Source organism: Carassius gibelio, chromosome A18 (assembly GCF_023724105.1).
Source record: "Carassius gibelio isolate Cgi1373 ecotype wild population from Czech Republic chromosome A18, carGib1.2-hapl.c, whole genome shotgun sequence".
Lineage (NCBI taxonomy): Eukaryota > Metazoa > Chordata > Actinopteri > Cypriniformes > Cyprinidae > Carassius > Carassius gibelio.
In genome coordinates this window covers 14,416,232-14,432,655 of record NC_068388.1, presented here as the reverse complement: position 1 = coordinate 14,432,655, position 16,424 = coordinate 14,416,232, and the positions used below count along the sequence as shown (strand labels likewise).

Here is a 16,424-nt window from a genome sequence, read left to right as displayed (position 1 = left end):
GCATGTCATGTGCAGGGCTCCGTTAATAAGTTAGTAGAAAAATAAATAAATAAATAATATGTCATTTATTACTATTATCTATTTTAGATAGATTTTGGCCGGAAGTAGGGGTGTGGAAGTAACACAAAGTCAAGCAATGTTTGCCACCATATTTTAAGAATGATTCAGCTGTGGTTTGTAAATCACATATGTCTTCACTGTTGAAACATGAGAATAAATGTGTTTTCTTACAAACTGCAATTGGTTTTGTACCAACTGGTTCAACCATGTGCTAAATTACAGAAAGCCAGGGGGAAAATCATAAGTGCATGTTTTTATCTTACAAGCGTGATATTTGTACTAATCCGCAGGCTACAAATTAAGTCTGTGTTCATCTGGACTAAAGCTGCACATGCACTGAACGCGACAGTCAGTATTAAGATTACATTATGACCTCCTGGAAGCCATGTTACACTTTCTCAAACGAATTGCCTGTATAGCACAGATGGAGCCCTTTAATTGGCCATTGTTTTGACAGTCTTTCTCACTGAGTTAGGCTGATAAGGACAACTCTGTGTGCAAATGCCTCCTCTGGAGGGCTGTCGTCCACAGGGACACAATTTACAGACTGAAACAATTTGAAAAATGCACCCTCTCATTGCATGATGCTGAATAACTATTAGTAGCAAAAAAGATTACTTTTGCATCTTGCATTGACTTTCTCACGTGTTTAAAATTCTACCAAAAATGTTTTCTTTAGCTCAGTAGTAGGCCATTCAGTGGTGCAAATGATTGTAAATGAGAATGTATCCCTTGCACCATTAGTCTTTTTCTCACATCTCTGTCTAGCAGTAGCCTAAGAGGTGATGATTCACCCCTGGTGCACTGTGCGGGTGACAGAGAACCGATCAATTACACACTGCCTAATGGCTGCCTGTTCCACACAATCCACGGCAGTAATGTCCATTGCACAGATGCTTATCTAAAGGATAAAACGCCTCTGTCTGATAAGGTGAAGGTCAGTTATAAAATAGCCATAGTTTTCAAGATTTAATGCAACTCCAAAATATCACAAGGCTAGCTTTTAAGGGTAGAATCATAAGAACTACTTTTTATTGTGAGAGTGTTTTTTTTATTCCTGAACCAGACAAATAATGAAAAAAAAAATCTAAATTTAATTGAGTTTGACCATATAAAGACAGATTAATTGGGACCTATTTGGACAGACAAGGACATATGGATGTTTTTTATAGGCACTTTAAAGTCTCTTAACACATGCTTTTCACACTCCAGCTAGTTTATGTACATTGGTCACTAGAAGTGAATATATAAATATGTATATATTAGTGTTAGGCATAGATTAATTTTTTTAATCTAGATTAATCTCACTATAATCTTGGAATTAATCTAGATTAAAATGGCTCATTGGAATTCTGCCGAAGGCATTCAGAATATGTGTGCTACCCAAATAAAATAATGACTAAAATTAATGTTAAGTCTTTGAGAATGGGTTTCTCAAGACAGGTGGTGCTGTAGATCAGGGGCTCATCTCCTGTTTCCAAAATGCATCACAAACTGCTTGAGAAAGCTGTAAACTAATTCACATTGCACAAGGTGCAAACAACCTTATGTCTGTTTCTCACATAATCCGTGCTGCTTCTGCACCACATACGAAATGCACACGGACTGCATACACACTGCAGACGGATTATGTGTGAAACAGGTGTGCGTCTTGTCGAGGTTTCCATTGGGAAGCTTTTTTAAAAAAAAAAATTATGATATTTTATGGTTTTAATGTATGTTGTGCTAAACAAGTCTACATTTATTTGATGATAAATGCAGTAACAACAGTAATATCAACTGTAAATTACAATTTAAAATAACTTTTTTTTTTTTTTACAATTTATTATTATTATTTTTAAATAAATTGTTATATGTTTCAAAATTTAATTTATACTTATGAAGGAAAAGGTCAATTTTCAGCAGTAATATTTTTAATCCCGTCTTCACTTGTCTGTCATGTGTCTAGAGTTTTTCTTCCCCACATGCTCCATGTTCTGTTTATGCCCTTATTTGGTCTTCCTGTTCCTGCCCTGATTCATTTGTTTCTAGCTGTGTTTTCCCTCATGTCATCATGTTCATTGTTTCCAAGTGTTCCCTCATTAGTTTCCATGTGTATTTAAGCCCTGTGTTTCCTGAGTCCTACATGCTGTTTTGATTTTTTTTATATATATGAATAAATGAAGAAACAGCCTTATATATCATCAGAACATACAACTGAGAAAATAAATCAGTTTACCTTTCATGAATATGCATCTACGGAAGCGCAGGTTAAAGGCAGCAAAGGACATATGGGAAAATCAGTAAAGTCAATGTTGTAAAGCTTAGTTAACAGGTCAATGCATGTTCCATATATAGGGCACATCACTTTGAGGACTAAGAACCCTCCAGAGTTAAATCACTCTAATAAAATTTGCTGATGCAGCAATGGGTCAAATGACCAACTTCACTTGTAATGACTGTAATAACCTGAATAACCTAACATGATATGAAGCCGTTTGTACGTTTATTGATTCTACAATGAATGAGATCCGCAACTTTGTGCTACATACTGTCTGGCGTGTTGAATAAGAACTAATTTTGGTCACATTATTTGGATGATTGGAACCTTCTGATTTCTCTTAATTAATCTGATTATGTACAGTTGTTTAGATGATTCTGACACTGACTTTTGAATGCTAAAATGTCCTTGCATCCTTTGATTTATTTAAAAAAAGAAAAAAAAAATTATAGTTCAGACCCCCACCCCCAACTCTCTCTGGTAACAGCGAAAAAAAAACACTGCTAATATTTTAATCCAAAACCCAAGCTACTGTTTGACTCTCAATCACCCAATAGTCTAAAATGAGTCATGCTTCTGTCTCAGCCTACCATCCAGCCCTGATTATCCTCTTAAAGTGCCCCTATTGAAGGCAGAGAGGTTTAATTGGCTATGCAAATAGTTGGCACACCAGACTCATTACCTACGAGGATCGCAGTAGGCTCACGACGGGAGGATGACTAAGAAACAAATTGGCATTTTCAAGCCCCACAAGCTTTTTCTCCCTAAATAAAAAAGAATCTAGATAGACTGTGGTGGGAGAAAAAGAAAATCAGCCATTCTCTTTGTTGCTAGAAGAAGTGCTGGGCCCTTGTTTTCCAATTCCCTCTAGTCAGAGTCAGGTTTTGTAGCTCATTTCGAATGACTGCAGTGGTGTAAAAAGCTTTAGATCAGCATGGGGAGCACAGGGAATCCCCATGAAACTCAAATGCTTGCTGTCTTTAACACAGAACACTAGCATGTCAATAACAGCACAGTATGCTACTGAAGACATAGTGGGATTAGTTTACTACAGCACAAGGTTGTCGATAAACCAGGCACTTTAACCTCGGAATTCCCTCTGACATGTTTTCACTGCAGACTAATCGATTAGTTTTCTGTTTATCTCATTTAGCATTTATGGAACAACTGAACAGCGTCAGAGCCTGGGCACCCCTCGTCATTCAACCACATAAATCTTTCAGTCAACAAATTCTGTCAAGTAATTTTGTAAGACTATCCAGTGGTCTTGGTAAACTTTTTCCAAACAGAGTGGAATTTTCTCAGGTGGTCAAAAGTCCATTGTGTTATTTTTATGCATAAAACAAATGTTTGTTCAATCGCTGGATGTGGTTTTCAAATCCCTTCATTCTTCCACCAATGGTGGCTCACTTCTCGAGAGAGAAAAAAAATCACCACCAGCTGCTCAATCCTCCTTTGTAAACATAATTTGTGCAACTGATGGACCTTAATGGGGTTTCTCTGACATTCATTAAGCTGCCATAGCTATTTCAAAAGTACATGCGCTCTACATCTCAGCATTGGGAGACTTGACACTAGACACCAGTAAAAATCAAATGAAGGAGGACAAATGGATTGGACAAATTAAAAATGAAAAGTAGTATTAGGAAGTCTTGAAATCACATCTCACTTTGTGGGTATAAAATCAATAGCCAGCTGTGGAGATTAAGTTATTCTGAAGCTGTAGTTCTGTTTTAATGTGTTAAGTTTAACCTGTGCAATGGAAAACAGACAAAAATACCAGCATATTTCGTTTTAGCATAGATGGTCTACATTGTATAAAGATTTTATGAACCTTCTGCCACCCAGTGTCCTCATCATCTTTTGCTGACATTACAAAGCAAAGAAGCATAGTAACTGTTGCTATGCTTTCCAGGTCAGTGAATATTTTGGTGGTGGCACCTTTTACAAAGCTTGGTGATAGAATGCACATTAAAAAACGTATGTGTTCAACTGAATTGGATACATTTTTTATCCAACAAGAAAACATGCACATACACAAAGATAGAAGCACATTTACCAAATAAACTACATGATGCGCATCAAAAAGGACATGTGACTGCGCAATGGGACGACATAACTGGTCTAAACAGCAGACCGATCTGAAATGTTGTTTTGATCACTCTGAAATGCCTGATATTTTCATTAAAGTGGTTTGGTATAATTATTTCCCAGAACTGTCTTTTATGACTACGGTCCCAAACAGCAGGCATCCGCCGACTAAATGCAAGATGAGCAACACGATCACGTGTATTTTATTTCGGCTGCACGCTCTGAGGCTCAAGTAGTATATGAAAAAAGAAGTGGCTTCTTCTACTGTGGCACTGAACACACTTTAAAATGTACAAAACAATAATAATAATAAAAAAACTATTTACTAGCCGTGATTGTTTAAGGAATGACATGTGACTGCCCTCTACTGGCCACATCTTTTCTGCATCGTAGAATCTGTTTTCTAATCGGCCGCATTTTTACAGCTCAGCATAATTATAAAAAAATATCTGACTACAGAATGTCTCAAACAGGATGAAATATTCCAGAGCCATGTAATAAACACACATCCTCTCTCAGGGCAGAAACACCAAGCCAAGACAGAAAATAGTACTCTGTGAATAAATCTCAGTAGCATATTAAATTGCCATTTGAAAGGTAAATGAAAGTGGCCAGTGGCATGTCTCCCAGTTTCAGAGATTCACTGCACTTTCAGAGTCAAATGATGGTGAGTTTGGCTCAGATCAGTTTAAAGTGAATGTGTAAGCTGCCTGTGAGCCCTCTGGGGCTGTACACATTAATGTTGTAAATGTTTACCATGATCACTGTGATGCATAACATAACCCATTTGGGTCTGCACAATATCTATTTTTCTATATTTGAACTAGCAGTGCCATTGTTCATACTGATTTAAATTCAGTTTCACTTTCATGCTGATATTTCAACGATTCATAGTTTACATCTTTATCCACAAGTTAAGTGAGTGGTGCTAAAACACAATCAGTTTTAACCAAACCAGATGAAAATTAATCTGGAAATGTTTTGTTAGTTTGGGTGTTAAATGTATCGCCACAATTCGTAAGTGAAATCCAGACCACTAAGAGGGGGTAAAAGGTTAACGTTTTGCATTTGAAAATCACCACCTACCCAAAACTGACAAAAGCAAACATGAGATAAAAACACATTTGCTGAAACAAGCATGGCATTTTAGCTTGCTAAAAATGTTCAGTTGTTGGACCTCTTTTATCGCGATTTGTGTTTCGTGGGATTCGTACCCGAAGAGCTTCACATCGCAAGTACCTGGTGAGTTACAGAGCAAGTTTACTACATCAGAAAAGCCATTCATATGGATCAACTTATGTGATGCAAAATGTATTCATTTACAATAAAATTTTTCAAATCAATAATCTGCCTCTTAAATCATATTTTTTATTTAAAAATAAATAATAGTTGTTGAAGATTTACTCTGTGTAGTGTTCATTTCAGTTGGATACTGCAGTGTCTTGCACACATAAATATGCGTTTTGTAGTTTTATAAAAATGTAGGAAGAGGCATGTATTTTTTTTATGAGCCTATAGGTTGACATGCGGCCCCAACTGGATAATTTTTTGGCAAACAGCTAAAGTATAAAATTTGAATTAACCTGCATTAAAAAGTAAGTTTGCCCACAAGTTATTAATGCATGAAGTATCCTTTTTTTTAAGAAATTTTCTTATACGAGTAGCTCATATGGTAATTGAGTACCTACATCAACGTGAAAGAGCGTGGTTTAATTCAAAGCTAAAGAGGCAGAGGTTGACTAAATCCGTTTTTACACTGATTATTAAAGCCCACGACAAGACTGTAGTGTTGTCTTCTTGATGAGACAGTGTTTAAACTCTTGTTAAATATCTTGTTAAATCGTTAACATACAAAATACTATCTAGTTTCATCAGTTGATCTGTCAGATACATGCAAAGTCTGTTACAGGTCACGAATCCTGCTCAGCGAAAACAAAACCCAGAGGCAGCTGAAAGCAGCATAGTGTCGCATCAGACATTACACAGCCTGCCAGCTGACACTGATGTGATCTGCAATGTTCTGGCCAGATTCTAACTCAAAAGAGGAGCAATAATTCCTAACAGCATACTTGACAGCACGCAAGAGCTTAAAATAAGCTGTCTGTAACTACTTTAACTAGCAGGTCATTAGAGAAACTACCCGATGACAAACACAAACCCACTTTCTGCAGTTAGAGTTGTTCTTCACAATTATGAATACTGTTTTAAAAGACAGGATTGTTGCATTGTTAATTGTTGCATTGTTAATATAATATAATAAATGTTGATTAGCAAGCATTAATGCAGCTCAAGACACAGATTAATCAAATCAATGCAAATTCTTTGAATAATATTATTTACAATTTTCAAGGCAATTATATCTCACAATGAAATGTTTGTTAATCAGTTGAAATCTCATACTACTATAATATCAGACTATTATTAAACATAATTGTACTCGTTGTACAAGACATATAATGCAAGAGGCCAACCAACTGAATGTGACAAACAACAACTTTCAGCAGAAGTGAATTTCCCAAACATCAGCTAAATCATTATGGCCATGTGCTTCACTGTGTCTATCCAGTTTCATGCTGTAATTGGGACATGACTGAAGATTCAAATTAAATATGAATGCACTTGGTATCCAGAGATGAATAGTCATGGTCACTATATAGTGAATCTACAAGATTAGAAAATCTGATTGGTCTCAGATATTTAGCAGCTGCTGTTCAGGGACTGGGGGCTTTTGCCAGACGGAATAGCACATGTGGGGAGTGGGCTCTATATATTACTGCTTTTCCAGAGGACAGATACTTAGCAAAATTAGATTTACTTAAGGAAGACGTTATTGTTTTTAAAGGTCATTTGTTTATTATCCTCTCATGGCTCTTGGTGCTCCTTATCCATTCTTATCAAGAACACTGTAAAATACACAGTGCCTTTATAGACATTTATGTGGTACACTACAGAATTTTCAACAGTATAAAAGTAGGACAGGATAGACAGGATTTGTGCTCTTAAAATTCTCCCCACTTCGTGAAATCACCCATTTTAAAGACAGTTCACGTGGGGAACGTTCACAGATGTGTATTCTCTCTCTCTCACTCTGTTGTACACACAAGAAAGAAATCTTGTGGTTGTTGTTGCATTACCTGTTTCATCAGTGTTCTAATTGAACTACGTTTCAGGTTGAACGCATTTCAGTAATTTGCCTGTTTCATTCCATTCTGCCTAGGGTTTTTTTTTTCTTCTTCTTCTTCTTTTCAAGAACATGAAATTTGTGAATCGCTCTTGACTAATTTGACCTATTCTTTATAAACATGGTTTAGAGAAATGTTTTCCTGAAGGTTATGCACAGAATTAGCTGACTTCAGATTTAGCAGAAGTCATGTACGGGTCAGAGGGTACAGTTGGTAATACCTTTGCATTAAAATGCAATTTTTATTGGATATTTTCTGCGAATGCTGTCAAAAAGTAATGAAACATTGCCAAGGTAACACTTCATATAATGAGAAATATAAGATGGATTAATTGGGAAAAAATAACTTTTAACAATCTATATTTCCAAATCTATATGATTTTTCTGCAGAAAATATAACAAGATATTTTGAAAAATGTTCCATCTAATGGAAGCTGGTTGGACCATTGTTGTTTTGGACTGCTCTGACTGTCATTGTATGAAAAAAAAAAGTCAAGCAGCTTTTGTATGGCAATAAATTATGAATATTCATTGTCAGAATTATATATTTTTTCGAGAGTGATCCCTTCAACAGCAAGCAATGGTTAACTATCAAAGAAAAAAAGAAAAATACTCATGTTGGTTTTTTAAGTCTCTTGCCTCCAAAATGGAATAACCCATTTACTTTCATCTAACACATGTGAGGTGTGTATGAACAGTACACTCCTGGACCCCTGCCACCCATGTGCTTCAGAAAGGAGCCAAGAATGCATGTCAGTCGTCACACAATCACACAATCATTACCTTCTCTTAACAAGAAAATAAGGACTCAGCATAATAGGATTGTGCCATTATTATACAGCTGTCAGACATAATTAAGAGAAAGGTGAGCCTTATACAGCATGAATAGATGAAGTTGTTAGGCACATACAGGGTGGGCGGCCACATGAGACCCCCGCTGAGGAAATATGGCCTGGCATTCTCACTTTAGCTTCATAGCACTTCTGCAACTATGGGCCTAGCTCTTCCGGGGGTAACAGCTGCTCTCCCTGGGGTTGTTATAGTTCAGTAATGGGTGTTTGTGTGTGTGTGTGTGTGTGTGTGTGTGTGTGTGTTTATGACTGCACAACTAAAGTGGGCCGGAGATGGCAGCCAAACACAAGCTCAAAGCCCCGCAGTGCTGAATTCAAGAAGGCAGAGTAACAGCCCAGCCTGAGGCCTGGCAATCTGTTTTCCTGCCTTTTTCCTCTCTTCCTTCTTCCTTATTCTGTTTCTCAGCTGTTCATTAGCTGTCCATTGAGAGAGAGCTATGGGTGTTAGCGCTCCACGTCGGGCACCACAAGCTATTACAAAGCAGATCTGGCCATAGCATAGTGTAACTTTTTGTGGCAGCGTCGGGATGAATGAATAATGCATCCATGGTAGCGTCACTCAGGGAACAATTGTGCTGGTTAATATTCATGATATGGAGATTCAGATGGTGTTGTGAATCGCTTTTACACTCTTTCAAGAGCTTGGAGTCCCTCAGCAAACTAGCCTTGCCTTTGTGACACACGTGAAAACAGGTTTTTATGTGGGCGTTTCTTTGAAAAAAAGTGTGAAATAGGACATAACACTTGCAGCATGAATCAGAGTGTTTGTCTACTACGTGAACAAATTGTTCACATGTGAGCACGAGAGGTTGAGTGTGCGAACTTGTGTGAGAGTGCACACGAGTGTGTGTGTGTGAGGGAAGGCAAGAGTGCCTGCGGCAAGTAGCTCTGGCCTAGTGTGCTTTCAAATGCCAACGTCAGAGCTGTTTTCAACAGAAACACTATGACTTTCACCCACAGGACTTCAAAATATTTTTGAACTCTGCTTAATCCAGAATTCCTTGCAACCACACCGATTTATCTGAGGAGTAGAATGATATTGTTGGCTTGGAATATTTGTCTCTGTCCCTTACTCAAGCACTTTGTGATCACACAAGTTATGGCTTATCATTCAGGGGTTTTATAGATTCTAGTGCTGAATATTTCGTATGAATGTTTTGTTTTTTGTTGTCGAGTCTTTAATATTGCTAAAGGTGAAATTCAAGCCAACAGTGCTATGTATTGACACCACAAAGCTGAGTGCAGGCTAAAAATGTTTGAGTGGTTTGAGAGCTCCCACGAGAGAGACAACTTAACAGCAAAGTTCACCTTGTAGCATAATTTCTGAAATACAGTGTAATATACTATAATTATATAATAATATTTTTAACATCTGTTTTCTCTTGCAAATAAGCTTAGCAGTTAGCTTTTGTATTTTTTCTTATATTATATTATATTATATTATATTATATTATATTATATTATATTATATTATATTATATTATATTATATTATATTATATTAACAGTTTACATATACTATTTTAGGCTGCTGTTGTAGGTAATGTAGACTGACTACAAATACGGACATAGAAATCTTGCCAGTAGTAATTCAATGCTGTTTAGTATTAACGTAATAAAGAATGTGCAGATAATATATAATCACTATACATAAAAAACTAAAACAAAAACATATTTTGTGCTTGTTGCAAAATTAGGATGCAACAAGAGCCAAGATTCATTCAAAAGTAGGAACCAGTGGATAGTCCTTAACCAGAAGTCCTCAATAATCTCTGCAATCTAACATTCAGGTCTGTATCCAATCTGGTGTAGAACAGAGCACCTGGTTTCTATTATCCAATCAATTCCCAGTTCAATAAAATTACGTTGTGCCCCATTTCTCCCATTGAAAATCTTGTTTCATAGGCAATACATCTTATTAGGCAAATAAAACGGGTTGCAGATGCTGTTTCATGCTAACTGTGATGTTGATAATGATGAAGGACAGGAATTCACCTTCTGAGTATTTTGCCAAAAACTTTTGCGATTCTTCACTTCACGATGAGACAACCAAGATATGTGGCAAATGATCTCATAAATCTCTGAAGGCACAATGGACTCATCTGAGCTAAACTTTCCACTAAGACTTGCCCAATCTGTTCCTTAATGTGGAACTCCATCCAATACTCATCTTTAAAGAGATGTTCTTTCTCTTGATATTGCTATACATCTTTACTAATGGCTTCATATCCCTGCCCTGGAGCGGCACAGTTCCTGCTCTTATGTAATGATTTACATATTTAGCTACGGTTGTTATTACTTCACCAGCTGGCAGAGGTGAGTTTTTCACAATAAAAGAGAGCATTGATGGCACCGATATTTGTTAATGCTTTCTCTATCTAATTACCATCACGCTTTTACTAAGCACCGGCCGTGCATTGTTCCCGGGGTTGTTTTTCGGCATACAGGTTTGTTTTGACACTGGGTCAGGTGGGGGGAGGGGCCTAAACTAAGCCGTTAATGACTGAACACTAATACCCAGGTATTGATCAGAACTAGCAGTGATGCACCCCCTTGGCAGTGAAGCATTAGTGTCGACACTTCTTTTGTTATAATACGTGTGTGGTTGTCATTGCAGCACAGATATGACATGCATATTAAACTGATGCTTATTTTGTCCAGCTGCAACTAAATATAAAATTATCCACAAATGACCTGAACTAAATAACCTAAAAGTTGTGAGTTGCAGATTATGTTAAAAGTCTATGCTACGTACATTATTGTCAAGAGATCCGACAGAAGCAAAACGGATCCATACTGAGCAATGACTCACAAATATATACACGAACACAACTGTTTCCCAAGGTTCCCAGTTGGTGACCGAGTCTTTCTAGCCGACACCACGGTGCTCTTTGAGCTCTGTACGGATTACGAGTGATTCTTTTCTTTGCCTCAGGTCTCTGTCACAAGCTCATCAGCGTGTACATCTTAACATATGCGCGGCTTATTCTCCAGGGCTCATCCACACAGCAGTCTCTCTCAATCGTGAGGGAGAAACGTCAGTCTCAGCCTCTGTTGCTCGTCAGCACAGAATTTGTGTGCCTTTTTTGTGCTCTATCACAGATTAGACAAAGAAGGTTTGTCTTACCTTACGTAAATGCAGTTATTTCCACCACATGATGCTGCATGCTCCATTCATTGAAAATCCCTCCTTCTCTCACTCATTGTCTCTCTTGATTTCTTATTCTCCTCTTCTCTTCTTTGTTTTTGGTCAGAGCATCCCTGTATTTGTTTGTGCTGTGGCTTCTAGTTCAAAGTGGAAACACGGGTTGTAATTGGGAGCCTGGGGGACGAATCTGCCGGTAGATCTCCCCTGTTTTCCTCTCTTCCCTGTCAGACGTGCTCTCACAATCCGAGAGAGAGGGAAATGGGCAAGACCCTGCAGAAATGGTGTGGTAGTTTGCTTGGTGGTTGTTCTTTGTCTCTCCCCCTGATTTCTCTGTTTTCATTCAGCGTGGCAGTCGTGGCTCAGTCGGGCTGCCTGAATGCATGGAGACACATCTTTGAATGTGTTTATGTGGCTCTAACATAGCCTCCTCGGCGAGGCAGAGACCCCCTCCTTGCTCAAGATGTGCTCACTAATGGTATGTACCACCATGGCTCAGTGCAGGGTGGGCTGTGAGGGAAGGAGCAGTGGGGGTGGGGGGGTGGTTATCAAGAAGGGGAAAAATAGGTTTGTTGGGTAAATTAAGTGTATAGTGGTTCTACATGTACAGTTATTGTTTGACATATCTTCCTGTCATTGAACATTAGTCAAACATGAAATATTTTGCTGTACTGTAATTTTTACATGAAGTCTTTGCTTGTCACCACTGTTGTTTGATTTAATAGTGAAGTACAGACATTTGAAATATGCACCATTTAAATAGAGTTCACCTAAAAATTCGAATCATTTACTCACCCTCATGTAAATCAAAACCTGTTTGATTTTCTTCTGTATGGAACACAAATGAAGATACTGGTAAAATAATAGTAAGTATATAGCAAAGTGCTTATAAATCGTTAATTCATGGTTTATAAATTAATACATTGCTATATATATATATATATATATATATATATATATATATATATATATACACACACACACACACACACACACACACACACACACACAAAAAAGATTTGTTAATTACAGTGACACACACACGCACAATGGGTCTCATTCATGAAACATGAGCAAAACAAATTTTTGTGTGAATCGCGTGTAAAGTGGTTTTGGCGTAAATTTTCGGATTCATTAAAACGTTCGTATTTTCCAAATGTTAGTTGGTACGAAAGAAATCTACACCTGCTCCCAGCCACGCGTAAATAGTGCGTTTAACGTCTGAAAGTTTTGCTCATTAATACAGCTGCATTTTAATTCACCTTAATCAGGTACATATTTACACAGCATTTTGAAAAAAATATTATATATAGTAATTACATACGGTTTTTCTTTTAACTTTTATTATGAGAGCCAGTAATATGATCTGTAATATGCTGCCAAACTTCCTTTTTTAGGACCTGATACGCCACTAGTACGCTTGAAAATAAAATGTGGTGTTTTGAATGAACTTCAATAAAACTTCAATTTCTGCAGCTGAGAAATGTTTCTTTTTCAGTCGCTTTTGAGAAGACATGTTGAAATCCTTCGTTTGGTGTCATAATATGATGCTCATATATAGTTGTCAGTCGGATTTAATAGGCGGGATTTATGGTAATTGAGAATAAGCGTGCACGCGCGTCCCATTTACTACTGATTGGAATTCATTAACACACACACACATTTCACTATCACATCTGACGGTTACGAAGTTTTTGTGAATCAGGAGAAGAGTTTTCGGGAAGTTCTCTTTACGCGCAAATCACTCAGATATTTACTCGTATATTTACGAATGTTTCATGAATGAGACCCAATATATATATATATATATATATATATATATATATATATATATACACACACACACACACACACACACACATTAATTGTATAATAGTAAGTGTTCCTAAAAATATTTATTAAAGGGGGAGTGAAATGCTATTTCATGCATACAGAGCTTTTTACACTGTTAAAGAGTTGGATTCCCATGCTAAACATGGACACAGTTTCAAAAATTAAGTTGTACCAAAACTAAGTCTGTTCCAAAAATACTCCTTCCGGTTTGTCACAAGTTTCGGAAAGTTTTTTTTCGAGTATGGCTCTGTGTGACGTTAGATGGAGCGGAATTTCCTTATATGGGTCTTGAGGTCACGTTTGCCGGAAGAGTGCGCGCTCCCGTATAGCAGAGCAGAGAGAGGCTGTGCACAGACATTCACTGATCAGAGCGAGAGCGTCGCGAAATGTCACAAAAGGAGTGTGTTTTTGGTTGCCAGGGCAAGACAACCCTGCACAGATTACCAAAGAAAAAACAGCATTAAGGGACCAGTGGATGGAGTTTATTTTTAAGTGTTTGTGTTTGTTCCCTGCATTTCTAAAATGCTTGTTTTACAAACAAGCCCAGTTTGACGTCGGATTTGCGTATCGTTTATTTCTTAAGGATGATGCAATCCCAACGAAAAAGGGTCATGATTGTGTGTTGGAACCACAGGCGGTGAGTAAAACTGCTTCAAATATCTCTGCCTCCTTGTTAGTGCGTCCGCCTCCCATTGGAGACCCGGGTTCGAGCCCCGCTTGGAGCGAGTCCTTGCTGCTGCTGTTCTCGTTCAGTTTCAGCCTTCACAGCTGTCACAGCTTCCAAACGCTCTCAACGCAACTGGCGCTCGTTATTCTTTAGCTCCGCCCACACGTCACGCCTCCAGGCGCTCGTGTTTTTCCGAGAAAAATCGGTACAGACTATCTTTCTCTCATGAATATAATAAAACTAAATACTTTTTGGAGTTATGAAGGATGCAGTACTACTCTATAGGTACTCAAGATTAACAGGACATTGAGTGAAAACGAGCATTTCACCCCCCCCCCCCCCCCCCCCCTTTAAAGGGATTCTCCACCCCAAAATGACAATTTGTGACCAATCACTGAAAGTAGGGACACAAGTCGGTTCTGGGGCATTTTGAGTTATTCACAGATTCTGAAAGTGTAGTCTCCAAGCTTTCCAACGATGTGTAACACATGGAAATCTGATAATATTTGGAGAAGTTGTGGCCTTTTGAAGGTAGGGATTCAAAAAAAATAGCCTTTAAAGATTGTGCAGTTCTCACCTGTTCTCACTGCTGCGAGTGACAATGGGGCTCATTTACATCTCATTTAGATGACTCCAATGAAATAAGTCGTTCGGGCACAATTTCTCTTTGTCGGGGTCTTCTTTGTGGATGTAACCATCTCCGAAGTATATACTGTGCGTCTGTTTGTCTTTATCCCCATCAAATGTTACTATCAATATAACCTCTGATATCTTATGGTCCAACTCGTCTGACGCCAGTCCAATACATTCTTCCTCGTCGTCATCTTCGCTCAGTTGTAGATTAGGGATATTATACAGTCTTACTATGCCAATTTCATCGTCGCTCAGATCGTCTTCAGAATCAGTGAGCGCTTGTTCATAAGCATCCGGATTGTCGAAGAAGTACTTCAAAATATTTTCGGTGTAACGGCCACGGTTCAGCTCGTCTGCGATCATCTTTGCGGCGTCCATCTTCATTGAATTTTGACATCAGCTAGAGCCGGCCAGAGCGCTGCATAACAAGTAGCCACGCTTCCCTCGGAGGGCGGGGGCAATAACAAAAGAAACAAAAGCCGGCTTATCCAGTATGGAAATACAGACAGACAATGAAACGGTTTCCATGACGGGTCACATTTTGTCATTAATCACTTACCCCCATGTCGTTCCAAACCAGTAAAAGCTTAGTTCATCTTCAGAACACATTTTAAGATATTTTGGATGAAAACCGGGAGGCTTGTGACAGTCGCATAGACTGCCAAGTAAAATACACTGTCAAGGTCTGAAAAAGTATGAAAAGCATCGTCAGAATAGTCCATCTCCCATCAGTGGTTCAACCGTAAAGTTATGAAGTGATGAGAATACTTTTTGTATGCAAAGAAAACAAAAATAACCACACTTCTGTGTCAGCCGCGCTACACGGATGTGTTAGTCATCGACTTGTGTTTAAATACCCTGTCTGTTTGTGCCTTTAAATCATGATGTAGTCATCTCTGTTCTCTCAAGATTTTTGCATATTACCGGTAATATGAAAAGGAATCCAGAAATTATACTGAAGTTTGTATAATATAGCAATAGCAAGGTCATGGGCTTGATTGCCAGGGAATTCATAAATAATTTTGGAAAAAAAAAATATCTGCTTAATCCATGAATGGTACATGTCAAAGTGTGCATCTTGAATTTTCTAGATCATCATAGTGTTTCTAAGTGATCATCTGCCTGCCTGCTTAAGAAAAAAAAATTAATAATAAAAAACAAAAATTGTCATAATAAAAACAGTAAGTAAGAAGCATCATACAGTATCTTGAGAAGAGAGTATTAGAGAGACGTTTGTTCTTTTGATCCCAGCCAAGAGTCCATAACACAATAGCAACTGCCTAGAAACACCCTAGCAACCATACAGAACACCTTAGGAACCATGTAACAGCACACTCCAACCATATCTCATTGAATATCATAGAGACACAAGGGTAGGCTACGTTTAATTTGAGACAAAATAGCACCCATCACATTTACTTCAAATGTACCCAGTTCCTATATATTTGCTCACAGTCTTTCTGTATTTTACTCTTTTAAATGTCATTTCTGTATAGCCTCTCTTTCCATCATCCCTTGAGAGCCAATTCTTAGTGGGACTTTTATATCTGGGCTCGTTTCCAAAAAGCCAGGCAACATTTTGGAATTGTGTGGGAATATTAAACATTTGGACATGTGGCCAATGGCATCAGCACATGTGCAGTCTGTGCAGTCTGGAGTGCATGATCAAATATGCATCTGTGTCACCTCTAACTCTGGCCTGGC

General features: G+C 38.0%; 1 protein-coding gene across 4 annotated transcripts in view; it reads right to left on the bottom strand.

Annotated features, from left to right (window-relative positions):
* Window positions 1-12,019, bottom strand: part of LOC127934018 (galactosylgalactosylxylosylprotein 3-beta-glucuronosyltransferase 1) — a 76,260-nt gene extending 64,241 nt beyond the window's left edge. For all 4 annotated transcript variants that reach the window (XM_052531178.1, XM_052531183.1, XM_052531180.1 and 1 more), the window contains exon 1: window positions 11,570-12,019. The gene's annotated coding sequence lies outside the window, so the exon portion shown is untranslated. The remainder of the gene's footprint in view (window positions 1-11,569) is intronic.
* Between the last annotated feature and the right edge of the window lie 4,405 nt (window positions 12,020-16,424).